Source organism: Ischnura elegans, chromosome 5 (assembly GCF_921293095.1).
Source record: "Ischnura elegans chromosome 5, ioIscEleg1.1, whole genome shotgun sequence".
In the NCBI taxonomy this organism is placed as follows: domain Eukaryota; kingdom Metazoa; phylum Arthropoda; class Insecta; order Odonata; family Coenagrionidae; genus Ischnura; species Ischnura elegans.
The window spans coordinates 54,458,020-54,480,233 of NC_060250.1; the positions used below are offsets into that span (position 1 = coordinate 54,458,020).

The window sequence follows — 22,214 nt, forward strand, 5'->3', positions numbered from 1 at the left end:
AATAATAATGTGTACATACTGCCGTTTGCGGATATTTTTAGGAGGCTGCTTGGTCCGTTCTCGGTTGCTTTAGTGCAGTGGGCTTTGCGGTGCGTCGTTTTGTCACTTCTTCCTTGGGGCGAATCACGATGCCCAGAAAAAGTTGCCAATCTGAATCCATGCTAATGATGCGGTTTTTCCCAGCCGCTTGCTATGTCTTTCATCAAAGCTTTTGCCTCGAAATAAAAGACGCAATTGCAGCAAAATCATAAGTTATTTCCATCGACCAGTGAGTCCATATTGTTCGGTAAAGAGACAATATGTTATAGTTATGGTGTTATCTGACTTTAAAGCTTCAATATTTGTGGTTTCATTGTGCAGTGTAGTTTGCATAGAAGTTGTGCTTGATAATGACGTAGAGTAAGTTGAAACAGGTTTGCCGAGTATTAAAAGCAATGTGGAAAGTACACTGTGCCTTTTATTATTGCTATGCATAACTTCCACAAAGTGAATTCACAACATAGTCATCAACTTCATTACAGAGTTCCCCAAGACAAGGTTCTTTGGATGGTCATTCTCAGCACTAATGGCACGCCAAGCGTATAAGGCAACCTAGAAGACTCCTCCCCAAAATATGGGCCGATTAATACCGCTTGTTATCTAAGAGCAGGGGTATCAAACGACCTTTCCCCTATTATGATATTGGTTAGGAAACACGCAAATCATAATCGAATTTGAAATAACTGCAGTAACTAACCAAATAAAGGATTGTTTTCATGGGCGTACCCAGCGAGGGGCAGGAGGAAGCAAAAATCGTAAATTTCTATAGGAAAATAATATTTTTTCAAGCAAATAATTTAAAAAAACTAATAAAGAGCTGTCACAGTTTCCTTAAAATGTTGATTTCATTCATCTTTTCCATGCTTAAATGTTACCTACTACTTGAATAACCATGGCTAGCATTTGATCCTGGGTACGCCCTTGATTGTTTTTCTGTTGATCCAGTGAGGTTATTGTAAGGAATTGCTGAGATAACTAATCAAAGTGACGTAAACTTTAATTGATGATGGGATAGCTGGGCCCGAAATGAGGGGGAGTATAAAACTATCGGTGAGATTTTGCAATACAGTATTGTATAGGCCGTGAGTCACCAGTTTGTTACACGCACTCTCTGATGCTGTCAGTAACCTCCTTTCACTCTCAGTAATGTTCTTGCTAAACTCAGAGGTGCTTTATCCACGAATAAGCACCTCTGAGTTTTCAAAAGCTTTCGTTCTCTTCATTCTCAAAATATTGGCGCCATTCGTTAAAAACAAACCTACACAATGGCTTGACCCCCCTAGTTATGATCCTGGGTACGCCCTTGTCGCACAAAGATGTACAAACATGGCAAAGTGAATGAGGATGTTGTCGGAAGGTGGGAATGTAAGCAGAGGGCGGAGAATGGTTGCTAGATGGCGCTGAGCCACGACCACCGAGAGAATGGCGCCCAGTTTAAAAAAGGAAGTTCTGTTGTCGCTCCCTTTATTAAAAGATGTCTGTTTGTCTATCCGCTGTGATTTGATCGATGGATTTTTCTTCCTCATAGGAAAATCCTCTAAAATCGCCGGCATATTAATGGCTTTGCCTGGTTTCGCTAATTAGTAGGGCCCTCTTCGCTTTTATAGCGTTGGGGTGTTTTTCCCTCTCCCGTCCCTTCCGCACCTTTACTCTCCCAGAGGCGTCGTCGGGCTCCTATCGCGGCGGCTCCTTTTTACTTTTCCCTTCCCCTCCTCCCCCTCCCCGAGTGATCGGGCGTATAAGCCACTAGCTAGGTTCCCGACCCCGTTGTGTTGTATCCTCGAAGGGCTCCCCTTGAGCCCTCATTCTCTCTGTCTATCCGCTATTCGTTTCCATAAGGCTGCACGGATTGAAAGTGAGGACACAGTGTCTCTCGGTGACTGAGCGCACTTGCGGGGTTCGGTAATAAGAAAACGATCCAAAGGACTCGTCGGACCCAATCGAAAGTAGCACTACGGGGTTCGCGAGCATCGGATGCACCTATGCCCTCACTTTCAATCCGTGCAGCCTTATGGAAACCCATAGCGGACAGACAAACAGGCATCCTCTTAAATAAAGGGTGCGGCAACAGAACTTCCTTTTTTAAACTGGGCGCCATTCTGTCGGTTGATGTAGTAGCGTAGCGCTTGTGATCTCTTTCGAGAGGCGTGACTTTAAAGTTTTGTTTCTGCAAAATTTAGTCGCTATCATTCGTCGCAGAGTGGGCTGAAATCGAAAAAAGCTGGCCGAAAATGATTTTTTTCATTTTTAAATTTGGACAAATAGATCAGTGACCAAAATACTACAATAATTTCATTTCAAATTGTTAGTAATTTTTTGAACAAGGAGACGTCTGTCAATTTAACATAAGATAATGTCAAAAATCTTTTCCCATATTAAAATAAGTAAATTTAATGATAAACTCCTTACTTTTTTAACTGCTAAATATTATTTTCAATGAATGGCTCTACCTATACTGAAGCGGTCCGAATAGTCGATTTTTGGATTTGTTCAGTCTCCGCGAATTTGTTAAAAAAAACTCCCGAGGTCAAATTTTCGGCAAATGTCATTAGATTCATGTTTATACAGCGAAAACAAAAATAGTTGGAAATATTTCATCGAGCTGCTTATAAAAATATGGAAGATATGATTATTGGCCAGCTTTTTTTCGATTTCACCCCACTGTGCGTCGTTCAGTCGGCGTAATACTCTTCAAAAGCATAGATGGCTGTTTCAAAGGAACACTTCCCCGAGTGCTTCATCTCAACTAGGGTCGATTTGAAGTGGCCGCCCCTCTCTCCTGATTTGGCCCCTTTTGATTTTTTCTATGGGATTTTTTTGATATCTCATGTTTGTGCGTACAGTCCAAGGACTCTGCAAGCTTTGAGTACCAAAATCCTGGATGAATTTGCCAGCATAACCTCTGATATGCTGGTAACAGCCATGACTAACGCCAGAAAACGGTTTCCTTAGCGCCTGGAGAATGGGGGACGTCATCTACATTGATTGGTTCTTGGTCCCCTTCCCCACCCACTGGAAAATTTTAGGAAGTTGCATCCCCGGAATTTGATTTTGACGCTATTCGGGGTCTTAAAAGCCAGATATAATAAAAAAAATAGTAATTTCATCAGAAAAAATATTATAAAAAGTGAGAAATTCACATATTATAGAATTACATATGTCTCATGGTTCTCATGGGCGTACCCAGCGAGGTGCAGGAGGGGGCAGCTGCCCTCTCTAGAAGCAAAAATCGCAAATATCTTTAAGGAAAATAATATTTTTTTAAGCAAATAATTTTTAAAACTTATAAAGCTGTTGCTGTTTCCTTAAAATGTTGAAGCATTCATCTTTTCTATGCTTAAATCTCACCTTCAACTTGAACATCCATGACTCCCACCCCCGTAGTTTTGATCCAGGGTACTCTCTTGATGGTTCTATTATGTATTTAGGGAATATTTTCCTTAAAACTGCGCCGAAATCTTAAAATCCTCGAAAACAATCTTTTCGAATGAACCTTTCAAAAAAGCATCGGTTTTTTTATCCTCCGATACCTTTATTTTTTATATCATCTTTTTATACTAAGTATGTAGTAAATAAAGCAACTAATGAAGACGTGGAATTTTATACTCTCAAAAAAACTTTGGTTCAACTAATCTGAGTCTTTTTTTCACACCTTTTATGCATGCTTCACAATAGTCGCGGGCGTTGTGGCCCTCGGCAGTTGCCGACCGGCCGACCTGGCCAGACCGCCCCTTACTGTGTATTATTTGACTGGCCTGGATCATGAGCGCCATCAGTTTGGCGTCGGCAATGCGTTCCCTCTCTCGGGAGGTGCAGGCCCCTTCGCAGTCCTTGCGCCTCGGATACCGGCTCAGCTCCTCCGCCTGCCGCAGCCACTCCGAGCCCACCTCAGCCTCGTGGTCGCCCGTCCAAGCCGCCGAGCAAACGCCCTCCGCCTTCTCCCACGTCTCCATGGCTGCGCGAGAGGACGCCGGGTCCGGTGGAGGTCTTGGCCTTCAAGCAGGTCCGACCGAGAAAAGAAGGAACCCTCAAATAATTGGTTGGTTTCAGCGATAAGGGTGCATTCATTAATTACGTGAGGTGCTCAGGGGGTGAGGGGTCAAGCCAATTCTCACCCAGGCTCACTTGAGGGAGAGGGGGTTCTGGCAAGTGTCACATAATTTTTTTTCGCAAGAAACAGCAATTGCGATCTTAGTAGTCTTATATGCTTGCATTTACTAATCTTCAATAAAATTAATTAAAGAAATTGTAACGGACACAGTAGTAAGGACACAAGGAAGCGAATTGCACTGGCAAAGGAGGCGTTCATGAACAGGACGGATCTTCTGAGAGGCTCGTTATGTAAGAGTTTATAGGAAAGGTCAGTGAAGAGTTTGATCTGGAGTGTAGCTCCCTACGGTGCGGATAATGAGGAAAGAAGACGAGAGAAGATCGAAGAGAAGGCATTCGAGAAGTGGGTATGGAGAAGAATGGAGAAGGTGAAATGGACGGATAGGAAAAGGAACGACGAAGTCCTGGATATGGTTGGCGAGGCAGCTTTTAGATGAGGTACAGAGGAGACAGAAGGTAGGGATGGGAGGAGTACTTATCGGGGAGGGAATGTTGAAAATGGTGTTAGAGGGTAGAATGTAAGGGAAACGAGGGAGGGGAAGGAAAAGAATAGGATTTTTAGATGGATTGAAAGGGAGTAGGCCTTACAGTGAATTGAAGAAGGCAGTGCTGGGAGGAAAGTGAGCATCCCAGATCACTTCTTTAGAAATCCATAGAAACCAACCTTAATCGGTAGAATACTATAATAATAGCAATTAAAAGAAATTGTTTTTTATATAAATCCAACCCAATGAAGCATAGATTACCGTATTTTCACTGAAAATTCGCATTTTGAACAATCCAAGGCAAGAATAGAGGGGGAGTCGAACTATATCTCGCTATGGGGGTCGGGGAGGGTCCGAAATTCGCCAAAGTCGCCACATATCAATGGAAGCTCCCTAACCAGGTCCGGTTCAAGACATTCATCTCGTGCAAGCACTCCATCCCCCCCTCTCAAAAAAGACCTGCGAGGTAGTTGGGATTCTCTCTGGTGACATTTTAAAATGAATACAAATAATTTAGGAATAGGGTTTGAGACTCAAATATCAGCATAGGTAAGCTTTAATTCAACGCAAGTAGACTTTCAAGTAATAAATAAACCCTAGTAGGTAGTGGAGTAAATAAACCCTCAACCTTTAGTATCCTTGATTTATTAGCACTGAGCATGCACTGAGCGCTTAGGCGTCGCTTTTTGTTTGGCACCCTACGGAGCCACATACTTTGCATGCCGCTTAAATCGGCCTAGGCCATAACCATGTGAAAATCTATGAAATATAAAATATGTACCTTCGGTTGCTCTTCTCAATTACATTACATTTTCCATAGAATAGTCTGCAGAAATGGAGGGCCTAACGTCGGTAGTCCGAGTCGGAAGTTGGTTTTAGGAATCCCAGTTTAGACGAATGTTAACGGTCAATTTTAACCTCATTTGAAAAAGGCCAGATTGACGCCCATGCGATGCCAATCCACGTGACGTCATAGGGTTCTAGATGCTATGCGAGTAGTCGAGAGTTTTACATCGTCTGAGATTACCAATGCATGCATGAGGCACAGAGCTCAGGGAAACATCTTTTAATAATCACCTATTAAAATTGCCCATGGTCGGAAAGTTTCCGTCGTTTGATAGGGTATTAATAATCCTAATTTAAGCCCAGCGCTACATGCTAGCAGAGTACTCTATGCTACCGCCATGCTCGGAAGCAAGCAGCCTGCATCGTAGTGGCGTTCCTAGCTCCGCAACCAGGTGGCCTCACACAGCAGAAGCCAGACGTCGCATGGGCTTTTCCCAGCATTCATACTCAGGCGTCGCGTTTTCGCGCGCTTGAAAATTTTCACTTTTCATTTAATCGCGAAAAATAAACATCGTCATTTAAAAATCTAAAAGCGTGAAATACGTGCTCCAGGGGTAATAATCTTTCGATTTAGGTAAAAAAAATAAAAGGAAACCACCCTATCAAATCGATCGATTCGGTTTTTAAGTGGCGAAAATGTATGCTGAATGAAGGTGCACAAACCTTTTAAATTTCAACAGATTTTTATTGGGTAAGACGCGTTTCGACGTTAAGGCGTAATTTTTCAGCTTGTGTAACGCAGAACTTGATGGTCATGGAGATGTGACGCATGACCTCTACCCATGGCACCCTCCTCCATAACCGCTAACCTCTCAACTGTCGTGTGCTGTGAATCTTTTTGGTGCTAATGCACCGTCACAAGAGTCATATGAAAATAGGTCAGAGGTGACTCGGGGGTCTTAAAATTCATGGCTCTGGTTTATGATTCATTGCCTCGTCCTGTGGCTCAGAACACGCAATACTTGCATGTCTAATTTCATGCACACAGCTGTCCGTAATTAATGAAAACGTAAAAATTTTTGAAAAAAAGCGTCCATTATTAATTTTCTGTGTCCCATAAATGAGAAAAAGCATCTAAAATATACACTTTCATCTTTTTTTACCTTCGTGCGGACGACACGCACGTCGCTCTCTCCAGAATTCTGCATGAGGGTCATTTAAAGGGTGCACTTACCTGCGGCCCGAAACAACTAGACAATGTTTAAACATATTAGTTAATTTAAAAAAATTATGCGTTCTAAAAATACGCCAAAGCCATTTTATTTACATTAGCTTTATCTTTTATTTATTTAACTAAATGCTTGCAACTTATTGTGGAAGATGAATACTTTTCCTTTACAAAGTTGACGGACCACGTAATACTTTTCCTTTTTCAAAGTTGGATTACGAAGTTCATGAAGTTGACAAAACGGCTAATGTTACGGTGCGCGGAGTTATTTATTGCTCCGGCGTGTCTATATTTTTTTGAACTTTTCGTAAAACAAAAAAATCCGAATTTAGAGTAATATTGTCTTTAAAATGACGTATTGTTCATTACTACAGCATGCACTTAAGGCCAGACATAAATTTGCAAAGTGCAGCGGCGCATCATTTTGACGCCGACAGTAGGACAGGGCACTTGCACCGGGCGGCCGATTTCGGAGAAAAAGTCAATTATATATGTACACGCAAACATAATTATAAATAGAAACAAAGAGACGAATAAATAAACACAGGGCGATGACACAGCGTGGCGTGGAGATGGAATGAAAGTCGGAAACACATGGAAAAATTTCACCTCGACCGGGAATCGAACCACGGACGGACCTTTTGCTTTCCGGACAGATGCTCAGACCACCGAGCTATCCAGGCTACTCAAAGGGTGGGGGCGGATCAGTGTAAGCCGAAGTGGCAAACTGATCTTTGCCTCCATGACAAAATACCTTGTTCCGGCCCCGACTTACCCTATAGTATCTTACATATTGGATTTGTTTTCATTTGGCATTTCAAGAGAATGCGTGTTTTATTTTCTACGTTTAGGATACACGGATTATGACCTTTTATTATTATTACAGTATTCTACCGATTAATGTAGGTATCCATGGAGTACTAAAGAAGTAATCTGGGAGCCTTCCAATGCTTCCAGCACTGCTTTCTTCAATTCACTTTAAGTACTGCTCCCTTTTAATCTGTCTAAAAATCCTATTCTCTTCCTTCCCCTCCCTCAATTGCCTAACATTCTACCCTCTAACACCATTTTCAACATCCCCTACCCGCTAAGGATTCGCTCCATCCATACATTCTGTCTCCGCCGTACCTCATCTAAAAGCTACATTAGCACTTAAAAAGGAAAAAGTAAGTCTTCTTAAATTTTAGCCGATTAACTGCCGAATATCCCTTGTAATCAATTGAAAATTTTTCTTTCAAACGAGTACCAAAATTTCAAGATCCTAGCATTGGCGTACCCAGGATCAAAACTGGGGGGGGGGGGAGGGCAATCCATGGTTGTTCAGTAAGTTATCGGTAAGATTTAAGCATCGAAAAGGTGATTGAAACCAACATTTTAAGGGAACTCTACCAGCTCTTTATTAGTTTTGAAAATTATTTGCTTGAAGAAAATAATGTTTTCCTTAAAGACATCTGCGATTTTCGCTTCTAAGGGGGGGAAATGGGAGGGCAGCTGCCCCTCGCTGGGTACGCCAATGGATCCTAGAGATTATTTTACGAGCCATTTAGCCGCCCCGAAATTTTCATGATTTCAAGGAATGCGTTTTTATTGATTTATATTTTCCCACATATCTACATGTTTTTGGCGAGTGTAACATTATAACGTCAACGTTGACACTTCATACGGTTATTGATGAATTAAAGACTGCCGTATGTTACGGTTTGTTTAGGCCCAAGCTTACCCACATTACTACACTTTTTATAGTTTGTAATAATAAACGTCTCTAATTAAACTATCCGGACGTTGGTTAATGCTCGCTGTGTCTCGCTTAGAGTAATACACTTCTAAACTGCCTGTTTCCAATCATTTTAGCTTCACTCAAATATGAAAATCCTATGATCGCGAAAGAGTACTACTTAAGAGGGGTGTTCTGGTCCATACAGTTACCTTTTTTACTATTCCATATTACTTACTATTTTTACTGAACTTAAAAAGTTTTTTCATTTTAAACATGATATATTTGAATTGAACCGATGTTTCGATGACGAGGTATGTCATCGTCATACTTGATGCACTCAGAAGATGGTTGAATGGCCATTTTTAGATAACAGTCTTCAGCTCCCTTCGTCCTCTCTGTACTATCGAGTATAGATAGGATAAGTACCGTTTCAAAAGTTTCAGTGAGTTTTGTACAATTACAATACAATTTTTTTCATCTTGTAGTTACGAGTGATAGTGCCTAATTTCTGGGTTATGATTCAATGATATCCTCCAGTGGTTATTAGCACGCAATACTTGCACAACTCACTTCATACACTCAGCTCTCTGAATTTATGAAAACGTAGAAATTTGGTAAAAAAGCGTCAATTATTAATTTTTTATGTCTACTCTTACATTCCGTCAATTCGGTTAACCAGTAAAATTTACAATTTTGAAAGGAAGACTGTGCTCTTAAAGTTATTTTCCTAAAAACATTTTGAAAAATAACCTAGTCGAGTAAATTCATTGTATATTAATTGCGGATAACTTCCTCATAAAAATTTTAGCTCGCTAACGAAGCTGTTTAAGTGTACAGAAAGTATCGTTGACTTCCAAAAACAATGAGTGGATAACAGATATATGAGAGACAGCTATTATTGTACTTGATTTCAGAAAATGTATCAATAACTTGTGAAATTACCCTCAATCTAAACTTCAATTGTAACTCTGTTTCCTTTACACGATTAGGTACTCCCTAGCGCTAGTCTTAATCTGTGTCCAAAAGTCGGCTTTAATCCGTTCCATTCATATAAATGTAATTTCAAATCAAATAAGAGACTGATTTGAAGAAATAATAAAAGAATTGTCAAATTAGGTCACTTATACCATGAGGGCTGTCTTGTTTCATGTCAAAGGAAACTTTTAGACTGCGCATTCTCTCTGCGCACTTTCGTGACCGGTTTTCATTAATGCTGTGAATATAAACCAGGATCCTTACATCGTGATTCAATTAGTAAATGTGCCGAGTGAATGACCAACCTCACTCAGCTGATGGCATTCCCGAAAACTTCCATTGCCTTCACTCCAGCACTGAATGATAAAATCGGTCGATCAACGCCTGGGGAATGTCCATTTTTGTGTACTTATCCTTCGTTTAAATTGATAAAGGCCTTTGTATTTCTAGTACTGGTTAAATTACGTTCCCGGGTTCGTCGACGGCTCCATTTATTTTTCACCTCTCTATTCTTCAAGTAAAGACTGATGAAGCGTCTTACTTGGATAATAACGCTTTACGGTAGAGGTTGAGGAAGGAGGACGAGAAAAACCAGAGGAAAGAAAATGACACAGCACCAAGGACATCAAGAAGATAATTATGCTCGAAAAGAAGGCGTTCATGTACATGAAGGAGCTTATTAAAAGGTTGCTACGTAGGAGTTAAACGAAAAGGATAGAGAAGTGTCTGATCTGGAGGGTAACGCGCTATGGAGCGGAAACATGGACACTTAGGAAGGAGGACGAGAAAAAACAGAGGAAAGAAAATTTCACAACAGTAAGGGCATCAGGAATATAATTATGCTTGCAAAGAATGCGTTCATGTAGAGGAAGGAGCTTATGAAAAGATTGCTATGCAAGAATATAACAAAAAAGATAGAGAGGACTCTGCTCTAGAGGGTAGCGCTTTATGGAGCGGAAACATGGACACTTGGGAAGGAGAACGAGAGAAGACAGGAGGCGTTCGAGATGTGGGTAAGGCGATGAACTGGGAAGGCGAAGTGGAAGGAGGGAAAGAGGAACGATGAAGTGCTGCGCATGGTGAGCGAGGAAAAAGAATTATACATCGATGGTTAAGTTCTAGCAACACGCATTTCAAAATTTGGCCGGTCTCACACAGGTACCTTAAACAAAGTGTAATGACATTAAAAAATAAAATTCAAGCAAAAAAAACAACTCTCTTTGGCAAGTGTGTGCTTTCTTTTCCGTTTTATGGATTTTTGGTCTTTAATTTTAGCGTAAAATTAGAAAAAATTAATAGTTTTTTGCTCCTGGAAATTTTCTATTTTTGAGATACGTGTTGTTGGAACTTAGCTATCAATATGTCTATATGAGGTACTTGGGAGACAGAGGGTTTGGATGGAGGAACTAATGAGCGGAGAGGGGATGATAAAACCGTGTTGGGAGGGATGAACTAGGAAGAGGAGCTGGAAAAAGGAAAGGATGTCAGTTTGTCTGTCCACTATGCGTTTCCATACGGCTGCAACGGATTGCAACCATAGTTTGGCCTCGAGTTTTACCTGTTGCCGGATGAGTTAGATACATCTCGATCTCCGGCAGGCTTAGCATTCGAAGTCATGAGTCGTCCAGAGGAACCGGAAACAGGGCAAACCCGCGGCCAGTCGGAGCGTTTGGCTCAGTTTCTATAGGTAGTCTAAAAATTGTGCGTTTTCGGCTTAAACATCTATAGTAATTTTTGCTCCTACTAGCATCAGCTATCCAGGGTTAAAATATCGTGACACAAATTTTCTCCACCCTGTATATAGCGGACCAATACTGATATCGGTAGCGTCAGCCCTGAAGATGTTGGTAAAGTCTCCCAACGAAACGTCGGCCTACAACATGCAGACCCTAACCCGATTTAAAACCCGAGAAGAATTCATTCCCGTCTGTCACTGGGAAAAACTCAGATTCTTCATCACTGTGAAGAAGCTTACTGGAGAAGCCGTATCATGTTCTTCCATCGCGATAAAACATAATTGAGGCTTTCTCCACAAATTTCAGAAGAGATAATTTTTCTGTCTCCTTCCAGTCGCCGGCCACATGTAATTATGCCTGTAGATCGTGAGGAAGTCGTCCATTGCGGAGGTCAGTCGGTATCACCTATGATGAATGAAGTTGGCTTTAGGGCCAGTGTGATGGTGGAAATAATATGGGAGCAGAGGTTTCCAAACAGAACTCATACGAAAGTTATGATTCCTTTCACTGCTTGAGGTACGGCTCAAGTCACCGCAGAAGACATTGAAATCTAGTATCCATCTTCCATTTTTGGTTTCATCCAATCGGAGGGAGGACCTTTTCGACCAACTATTGTGGACTCTCGTTGCCACCTGTAATTTGGAAAATGGGAATCGAGTTTTAAACTTATCTGCAATAGATGTTATACGAAGATAAAATACGTAATAATTAATTTATCTCCATGGGGCTGGTACAGTTGTGTGAAGTCGCACCCAAAGGCCTGTTCACAAGGTACAATAACACGCACGAGTTAATGCGTGAATGCATTTACGATTTTGGCAGACTGGAATGGAACATATACGAATGCATGAACCAAATTAGCACAGGTTCTATTTTCTGTCCATGCGTTGGTACAAGTTGCATAGCCACGCAGCGCAATTTCGTGTTAATTCACGCGTTCATGCATTTAGACATTAACTCGTACGGGTTAATATACCTTGTAACCGACATAAGGGAACACAATGCAATACATTTTTTTTCAATTTCTCTCTTAAGTAATTGAAAATCAGTAATCGTAAGGGCGGATTCCAGTCCACCCAATAAAAACTTGATTTATGCTGCTAATTCACTCGCTCTTTAATATGTATTCAAAAATGTCCACAGGGCGGCGATGTGCGTAGTGCGATCAATTTATGACTATTGTTTGCAGTGGTGTGTTTGCACTCGCGAGAAATATCATTGAAAAGTTATGAATTCGATTAATTACACCATCCCGCTTTTGGGAATTAATATCTCTAATTATATCTCACTTTCCAGTGATATTCGGATCGCTCAGTCGTCGTCGCGCTGCGAGAGGCGACTTTGGTAAAGCCGATAAAATCTGCGTTGAGTGACAGCACACCCCCACCTCCGCAGAAGACATCAACATTCAACAGTTCCGTCTCACTCTTTGAGAGTTGTGGGTCACCCCACCGAAACGTCTGAGAAACATTTTGTAAGTGTCCCTTTTTCTGTGTTTACCACAGAAATAATCACAGGGGGAATGATGCCTCTGTAGCTTAACAGGATAAACGAATCGACCTAGACACGGGGGATCCGAGCTCGAATTCCAGTCAAGGCGAATAATTTTTCTATGTGGAATTTATGAGCATTTCTCAAAGTTCTCAGGAGATGATATACCATTGTAATACTTTACATAAACACCCCAGGGTCGTCTAGAAATGTTTTCGTCTAGAATTAATTTAAGTTTTCCCAATTTTTTAAAACTGGCCTTGAATCTCAAATTTCCGCGCCCACTGAAAACTCCCTTAATTCATGTTCATCACCCCTTCTCTGCATCCATGTCGTAGTAGATCTTCCCCGTACATTTCTCCGTTCCGCCCACTTAACCATCTTAATTCCATCTCCTAATCCACGCAAGAGGCGGTCGGAAACATATTGGCTCCCAGGGCTAATGAACACCCCTGGAGCGCGTCCCCCTACGAAGAATTTCTTCCTCATCAACTCTTTAGGACATTTGGCCCCAAAAGTTTCTCTTTCCGCGTGACTCCTGATCGTTTGTGATCAATAAAAGTTCCTATTACAATTGATTTGTGCCTGCTGGTTCCCAATATCGCTTATGATCCTTTCCTTCTTTCATCGTCTAGTGTCAGTCGTTCCAATTGAGTAATTTCGGCGAACGTTTGTGATTGAGATGCCTAAAGTTTTTCTGCAGTGATCTTATTTTCTTCTTGTTTTCGCCAAAGTCCCTTAAAAAGGTCATGTATGCTGGCGACTTAATTGATCCCTTGTCACTTGAATGTTTTCTACTACAAATATAACCTGAGTAAAATTTTAATGATAAACGCAATGAGATTAGGAGATAATTCGGCTATTTGATAATTTTACGTGCAATCCTTATTAGCTTCGTGGTGGCTCCATCTGAAACGAGACAACTAACGAAATACTTCGTCGAGACGGCCGTGGCATTATATATTAATTTAATGTTGCTATTAAACGTTGATTTATATCTATGAAGTAACTTGAGCTACTCACGATACTTTGACGAGCATTTTAAAATCGACTGTATATTTTAGGTTTGGAAATAGAATAGCAAATGAGTCGGCACAAACTAACGGAAAATGAAAATATTTGCTTTGAAAACATTTCCCTAAGTATTCGTATCCTGTACTGTTTATATTAATTTTTTCGTAAAGATTTCATAAAATTTCATGATGACTTTATTCAAAACCATTGATGATTAACCAGAGGGAGGAAAAGAAGAAAATCCCTATGCCTCAATCCAGGATATGAAGTTTCTTTTTATGAAGCCAATGTTTTAAAACTTTAAAACCGAATATCACTTATGTATGACTCAACAGATTTATAACAGGTCTCAAAATAAGCAACCAGGATAAAATATGTAACTTGTCCAGCCAGCAGTTCTAAAATACTAATTTGCTGCTTATGTGAGTTTACTAATTTAAAAATTAACTGTATTCAAAATCTGGGCATTCATATCCTTCTGAGTACACTAGATGATTATTTACTTCTCATTTCCTGTTGCCGTATAATACAAATTTTACTCGAAGTATGGAATACATTTGAATCGTAAGTCAAAGTAAATATGAGTGCAACAAAATCAAATCAATTTTTGTAAGTAAATCTGAAATAATATTTTCCTGTAAAAATGTTCCGAAATAGAAGTTAAAACGAACATACCTATTAGAAAGAAGGTAAGGGAGGCTGCGAAAAGATTATTAGAGTCATAATGTTTTTCTGTCAGGGAAATCCGTACTCAAGTTATCCTTTAGATCAGTATAATTATAAAAAGCTTACTAACCTTTGAAAACAGCCAAAGCCATCAAACTGCAGTGCTGTACCAATTACTTGTTAATTTTCATTTTGGACTAAATAATTTCCCTCCAATCTCTCGCGAAAGATCTTCAATTTTTATTTACAAAATAAATAAACAATGATGATGACGTCACTACGATACCCCCCCAGGCGGTGATGACATCGACATTATCTTCAGTTCCTTCAGTAATCTCCAATCGGGCTTCATATCTTTACCTCCACTTTTTGGGGAAAGTATGGTTGGGGAAGCTTGGGAGTGCTCGGTACTTTGTCGATCTAGGACTTCATATTCAAAATCCCTTCCTTGAAAGACAACCACACAAAATTACACACAAAATTGAAAATGAAAGTACTTGATGCATCGGCTGATGGTATTTTTGTAGGAATATACCGCGGTTTGGCCCCCGAACATTCAATACAAACTGAAAGGCCTATGAAAAATTCTTAGTTGGTTATCAAGGTGACTTTAAGGACCTACGAGAACTGGCTTACAAAATAGACGGATGTTTGGTGTCATTATGTAGTTATGTGTTAGTCATACTTTAGGGCCAGATTATACTGTTGATAATTCACTCTCCATAGGAGTGGATGGAGAAAAAAATAACTTATTGGGCCTCTTTGGAACAACTCGAACAAGTTTATGTGAGAAGTAGCTGAAGCCATTCCATTAATAACTTTTTTTGGCTTTGTAATTGGTGACGAAAAGAAAATGTGACTCAGTCCCGTATTTTTTTTTACAAATTAACCCATATTTGCTTATCATTCAATAGATTTCGGTTAGTGGAGCTGTTTTTGAGCATAATTATAGCTTTTTTCAGTCCTGAAAAATTTTCAGTCATATTTTTTCTCTTAATTTCCTCCATCTTTAAAACTCTGGATTTTTTAAGCAGCCATATGATACCAGTCCCTCACCCACACTCGAGTATCTCATCATTTTAGCGCCAGATCCTTATCTTCTGAAATCGTTTGCCACGCCAGTGAAAGGAGGGCCATTTCATCTCAAATCAGGGAGATAGTGCAAAATCATGTCAGGTGACCATCACCGATTTCTCTGAAATTTATTTATGTGAAAGCAGTATCCTTATGATGAATAACGATGATTTTATCTCTGCTCAGAACTGAACCGTCATAAAGTTACCGCCCCTTGAACATTGCAGTGTCAGGCCTCAGAGTAAAAAATGAAAAATCACATAAATGCTGATTACTAGGGAACCATGGCCCATAAAGCAGTGGTTTCTGTTTCATTTTGAAGAGAATTTATAAATGCACATTATGGCATAACTTACAAGTCATTTGAAGCAATAACAAACAAATAGGACTTGTTTAAACAATAAAAATTAGTCATTATTTAACAATTTATTACTAAAAAAGGCCACCTTTTATTTTCTTTAAAATTTCTCAGCGGCTATTTTAAATGTTCAGCTTCCAATTAAAAAAAGAAAAAAAGGTAGTATTTTTATACTTTTTGTTTTAAGGCATGTCAAAGTTAGGCATGTTTACGACTATTTTACACCAATATTGCATACCTTCAAGGGGGGGAAAAATGCTGTTTCATTCTACTTAGCATTCATAACAGTGAAAAGTTCATATCTGAATGATTGGTTACATCTATTGACTGAAAGCAAGTCCAATCTTGTTTACTTCCATGGCATCCCATGTGTGCAAACACCCACTGCTACTGTGAGATTACATGGTGAGAACTACATGGTGAGATTTTGAGTACTGTACGTCATTATATCTGAATTTGTTAGTGTCACAGCCTGTTTGATTGTGTGGATTACAGAGCGAGCTTTAGTTGTCCCGTGTCTGTTAACTACCAAGCATGAAACTGTTGATGCCATGTATAGGTGCACCTTTCACCCAATCATTTTTTTTGTCTACATAGGGTGGTTTCCTATTATTGTTCATTGCCTAAATCGAAAGATTATTACTCCTGGAGAACATATATCTCGCTTTTAGATTTTGAAATGATGATATCTGTTATTTGTGATTAAATGATAAGTGAAATTTTTCAAGCGTACGAAAACGCGACGGCTAAGTATGAATGCTGCGAGAAGCCCGTGTGACCTCTGGCTGCTTGCTGCCGAGCATGGCGGTAGTGTAGAGTTCCTTGCTAGCAGGTAGTGCTTGGTTTAAATAAGGATTATTAATACCCTATCAAACAAAGAAAATTCTCTGACCAAAGGCAATTTTAAGGGGGGATTATTAAGGGATGTTTCCCGGAGCTCTGTGCCTCATGTATACATTGGTAATCTCAGGTGATGTAAAACTTCTATCTACTCGTATAGCATGTAGGTCCCTGTGACGTCATGTGGAGTGGGATCGCATCGTTGCCAATCTATCCTTTTTCAAATGAGGTTAAAATTGACCATTAACATTCGTCTAAACAGGGATTTCTAAAAATCAAATAATTTGTATATTATGAACACACTGAAGGTGGGTAACGAATCGCAATCAATGCCTTTCGTTTTCTTTGATGAAAGAAAATGAGAGGAATGAACCCTATTTGGCTAGTTTAACATGTGTAAAATGCAAAAGTTTGATATTAGGCAAGGATATACTCACATGTTGTACAAAGGACTTGTTTGAATTTACTTGCCACAATTGAAATATCTCAGGTTTCAGTTTGTGTCATAATTTTTGACCAATTCTTGCAACTCTATCATATGGACCCTATTCATATCCTGTTTCATTGAACAACCACCAATGACTTTCTTCCTGTTTAAGACTTTTCTCCAAGTCAAATATCTGAAATGTTTTTTTAATCAGCGGCTGACTTTACTAAAATATATGATTTATTTCTCCATATGATATCTTTTTACTCTATTGTTCTTCTATTTGATTCATCCTAAGAAAGGCATGTGCAGTGTCCTGTGAGAAATCATATGTAGTGCCTGCATACCTTAGCTATTATATTCCACACAGGTTAATATTGATATCTGTACTTTTTGCCAGTCATACGGTTGTACTTAATCTGGAAGAATCACACTCCAATTCTCGGAAAAGTTGAAATGAAGCACCAACTCCACACCAATTAGTGTTACCAACTTCTCTTTTTGAATAGCTTCCCTTTCTTTTTTCCAGATATGGTGATGATAAACACCTTTCTTGGTTCAATCCTAAACTTCAGCAATGAATTTCTCTGAATGAATGTTTTGTCTGAATGATTCTCAATGGCAGTGAACACATCTTGCTGATTAGGAGTTACACAAGAAAAATCTTTATCATCATCCAAGTAAAATGAAAGCACAATGTTGATTGATCCCGCATCGAACTAAGTCATAAGTGATTGAAATTTACACGTTCAGGCTAGTTGACCAATTCCATACCCTGGACTACCTTGCTTTTCGAAGATGTTTGTTTGTGGCGTACAAGTTTCCCTTGGAATAATCTAACTCTCATTCATCCTGAATGTGGCATTGATAGTAATGGCAATGTTTGCATTAAAAAAGAAAATCCAGGCGTGAGAGTGCAGTTAAAAATTACTAAACTACGGATTATTAACTGCCAATCGTAGTGAAATAATTTCAGTGCATGATTCGTTGATCCATAAGTATAGAAACATTAAAAATTTTAGTTGTAAAAATATTAACGTCGTTTACCTTCATAAAAGTTTGCTGTTGATTCCGTATTGTTGCCATAATTTTTATGTATACATTATATTAGGTATAATAAATTTGAAGTAGAGCTTTACCTGTGCTCCTTAACAATTTCACTACCAATGATTTGAACGTAGATTAATTTCATGCTGTAAGATGGAGTAAAAACCTTCCTATCAACAAAGAAAAGCTGTATTTTAATATTTCGACTGATTTCCACCCTTTTTGTCGATTTCATAGCAGCTGATTATACACTTCTTTCAAAAAACATTTGCTTCACCATAGCTCGGTAATTAGAATGTTGAGACCCCACACTTATTCAAAAATAAAATGCATTATATCTTCTGTTTATCAGCAATAAGGAGTAAAAATTAATTTGACTCAACCTAAATTTCTTTTGCTTCCACGCACTGCTTAAATACAACTTACGAATCTACTACCCTTTCAAATATTTTGAAGCCCAAACAGCCACTTAAAAATTACAACTCTCTCAGCAGTGAGTAACAAAACCATTTACCAACCAACCCATGTGGAACTGGCCGCTTCTTCCCGCAGCGGTCACGCATCATGCGCTTTTTATAAACATATTTCCTCTTCGCCCGGTTCAAAAAAAAAACAGAAAGGAGAAAAAAATGTTAACACTAGGGTAGGGCTTTGTAGTCGGTCCTGCTGGCCGCACCGCAGCGCTACTCTCGCCCGAGCGGGCAGCGGACGCGACACTTTGTGAGACCGGTCTGGCACACCTCTGGGTTTGTGGTCGCTGCTCGGTTGGGATACCTTACGCCAGGCCAGGACAAGGTGTAGCTCGTCGTTGCAAACTCGGAAGAGCATCTTCTCAAGTTTGAAAGGTCAGAATTTTGAAAGAATTCCTCCTCCTTTTGTATTTGCGCTCTCGTTCAACAAACCCTTTATGGTGTCTGACGATCCATTATGGTTCCCTGAGGCTTCGAATCCTTCTTTAAGTTTTTTATTTTGTTCTATTAGATTTACATCGTGATCATCAAGTAGCCTCATCTTGCCCGCTAGACTGGACATATTTTGTCTCTCTTGCTGAACTAACCCTTGTTTAACACATAAGCAGTTTATACTCGTATTCCTGGATATAAACAATTACTACTTGTATTTTATAAGTAATTGTTTTATGTCCAGGAATACTTATAATGGAATATCACAAAGTAAAGCAATAGGGAAGTGCACTAATTTTTTTTATTGCTGAATATGAAAGTTTAGCCTAAAAAAGAAACATTAGTATAGTCACTTTTATTTTCTGCATCTGGGGTATGCACTTTAAAACGTTTTGAAAGTCGGAAAATTTCATGTTGCACTGAAACACAGTGCCTCCATCTTGATTGAGATGTGACGTCACAAGGCAGTAGTCACAAGTGGAGTATCGCTGTATTCCGTCGCCTTCTTTAGCGCGGCGAGAGTTTCCGGGAATCGGTGGAGTTTGCGTCCTAAAAATGTCGTCTTGTACCGAAAACATGAATTCAAAATAGAATTATAAATGATTTTTTGTTCCAAATTTCATCTCGACGTCGAAACAAAAGCCTGGAGAAGATATTCATTCCCGTGCCTTAAGCACAAGCTATACGGAATAAATGGTTCAAGGCTGCTCCTGACTCTTACCTATAGATGATATTCTGTTTTGAAGATCATTTGAAGGTATTGTAAGATCAAATTGATATTTATATTATAATAATTTACTTAATAGGTACCTCAGTCATATCAGAAAGTGTGTTGAGTCAAAATATAGCATCTTCCGCGTAGACCTACGTAATTTATAAACTGAAAGTAGTTTGGTTAAAGAATTTTGGCGCGTCTGTTTTTTTACACGACCGGGCAAAATGCGTACTTTGCCCATGATATGTGCATATATGATAACAAACGATTTTTGTTAAAGTTAATCTTTATTTGTTGAAATTAGTACATTTATAGGTGATACAGATATAAAGGTACACGGCAGGTCGCGCGGCGTAATTTGTACTCCACTGGTGACGGGTTCATCTTGCTGATCTAAAAAATTCGCTACAATACCTCGAACTTTGAAAACTCGCAATATAGGCAGTCAAAGTACATTGTAAGAATACACGAGACCATTGTAGCCCAGAATGTACGTACAATGTCGAAATCCTTGGTTTTCAAAGATTGACGTATTTTATATGCCAGCGCGCCCGGTCCAGGGTTATCAACTTTTATTTCATCCTATTTGTAAGTTGAAATTATATTTCAGAATGGTTCTTTTAGCAATGCTACTGAGGTAAACTGGTAGGTACTGAGTACAAGGTACTGAGGTATGTACTGAGTAAGTAAACTCCCTTTGGAGTAATGTGAATGACAAGTGTTCGAGATATATGGCATTTTATATTCGCTTTGTGTTCTTATTAATTATGCCTGTACGCATATTGTTGCTTGCCGCGAGCCTTTAATGGTATGTGCTCTTGCAAGAGTGGTTTTCATTTTTAATGTGGAAGTTGGTCAGTATAAGCAAAGAAAAAATTAACATTTTAGCGCACACCAACCCTTGTAGTCATCGTATCTCTGCGTTTGTAATGACACTGCTAAAATACCTAAACGCCATTATGATGATAAAAAAATTGTCTCATGTCAATGATTACTGCAATTATAATTAATGACTCGCTTTGCTCGCTGGGGGGGCTCTGCCCCCCCTAGGCCCCCCCGAAAAAGGTATACGGCCTGTTATGCTCACTATGGGAGGTCTTACACTTTTTGTTTGCTACTTATTACTTAAGGATCGTTTACTTTTAAGCTGGCTAGCTTAGGTATAAGCAATATTTCCACTTTCACGTAAAACGAGCGCATGGTACGTAGGCTACAATATGAATGTAAATATTTATAAAGAGAAACGTTTTTCTGAGGGGCTAAAAAAGTAAAATGAATTTCTACGAGTTTCTCTAGCTTATTCAGTTCAAATACAAAAAACGTTGAGACCACGTTCCACTGTAACACCCAATGCATACGTAATATCATAACATAACGACTTTACGTATTGCAATGAAAAACACTATTAATTATTTTCCACACAACTCAACCAAATTCTTGATATACGAATAAGATGTAACAGCTGTTCCCCTTCGTAAGCGAATTGCGTAGGGACTGAATATCAATATCTAGAACAAATGTGCCTTAGCATGAATTGGGGCTAGTATGACGAATTTTATCGAAATATAGTTCATCCTGATCGCGAATGATTTCCCTTCAGAAATACCTCTATTTAAAGTTTTAATGAATCGGGATACACAAATATCTCAGCTTTAGTATCCAACGCAATGCGCAATAAATCTGGTTAGTAACGGATCACAGCCTTTGGTGTACAAGACATTGTGAATGTCAAGATTTCGATAATTTTCACAGTTGAATAACTTAGTCACTCAAGGAAACGTGATTTTCGCAAGACAAATAATTGAATAAGAAATACCTTTATTTGCACTTATCTTCCATATTGTATTATTCACTGCCTATTCACTCCTGCAGGGCTATTCTACTAAACGGGGCCATACGTATGGCCGGCCGTAACTTTCTTATGGTCTGACCCGAAATTACGGCCTAAACCGATTCCACTCTCGAGGGGCCATATCGTATGGCCCGGCCAAAAGTCTTAACGCCCTTTCTGCAGGCGAGTATGAGAATTATAATTGGTACTATAAGTTTGGTTCACTTTTTTATATACTAGTCTTTTTTTTGAGAAGGAAGTTTGTTCCAACGTGAATAAAATATTAATTATATGTTACTTAACCGAAATGGACTCTTATTAAAGGATAAATTTGGATTTTCTTTAAACACTAATCTAGCGGCAGACGCTGAAGATCTTTTAAACAAGTGAAGAACGAAAATCACGGGCGAGAAGAAGCAGAAGAAATTTTTACCGTGCAGTATTATAATATTCGTGAATTGTGCATGTAATGGATATAGTTAGAACATGACATCCTATTGTAGTTCTAACCCCCTTCCTCTCCTTCCAATGGTGTAACTATTGTCTCATGGCTGCAATCATATGCCCCCAAAAGCCTTATAAATCCAGCCAATGCACGAAATCTAAAGATGAAATTGAAACTTTAAGTTTCATTACTTTTATTATCAGAGGCTTATGTTTCGGTAGCTGTGTGAAGTTAAAACATCAATATGAGACTATCATTCTTTCCTTGATTTGTGGACGACATTTGTCCTTTACGCATCGACTTACTGAAGATTGCCTTACAGCAAAAA

At 39.3% G+C, this 22,214-nt stretch overlaps 2 protein-coding genes across 2 annotated transcripts in view; one reads left to right on the forward strand and one right to left on the reverse strand.

Annotated features, from left to right (window-relative positions):
• The window catches only part of LOC124158899, a 106,845-nt gene extending 92,376 nt beyond the window's left edge, over nucleotides 1–14,469 (reverse strand). The window contains exon 1 of the mRNA XM_046534309.1: nucleotides 14,378–14,469. The gene's annotated coding sequence lies outside the window, so the exon portion shown is untranslated. The remainder of the gene's footprint in view (nucleotides 1–14,377) is intronic.
• Nucleotides 14,470–18,710: 4,241 nt separating this feature from the next.
• Nucleotides 18,711–22,214, forward strand: part of LOC124159693 (probable G-protein coupled receptor Mth-like 3) — a 69,261-nt gene continuing 65,757 nt past the window's right edge. The window contains exon 1 of the mRNA XM_046535603.1: nucleotides 18,711–18,838. The gene's annotated coding sequence lies outside the window, so the exon portion shown is untranslated. The remainder of the gene's footprint in view (nucleotides 18,839–22,214) is intronic.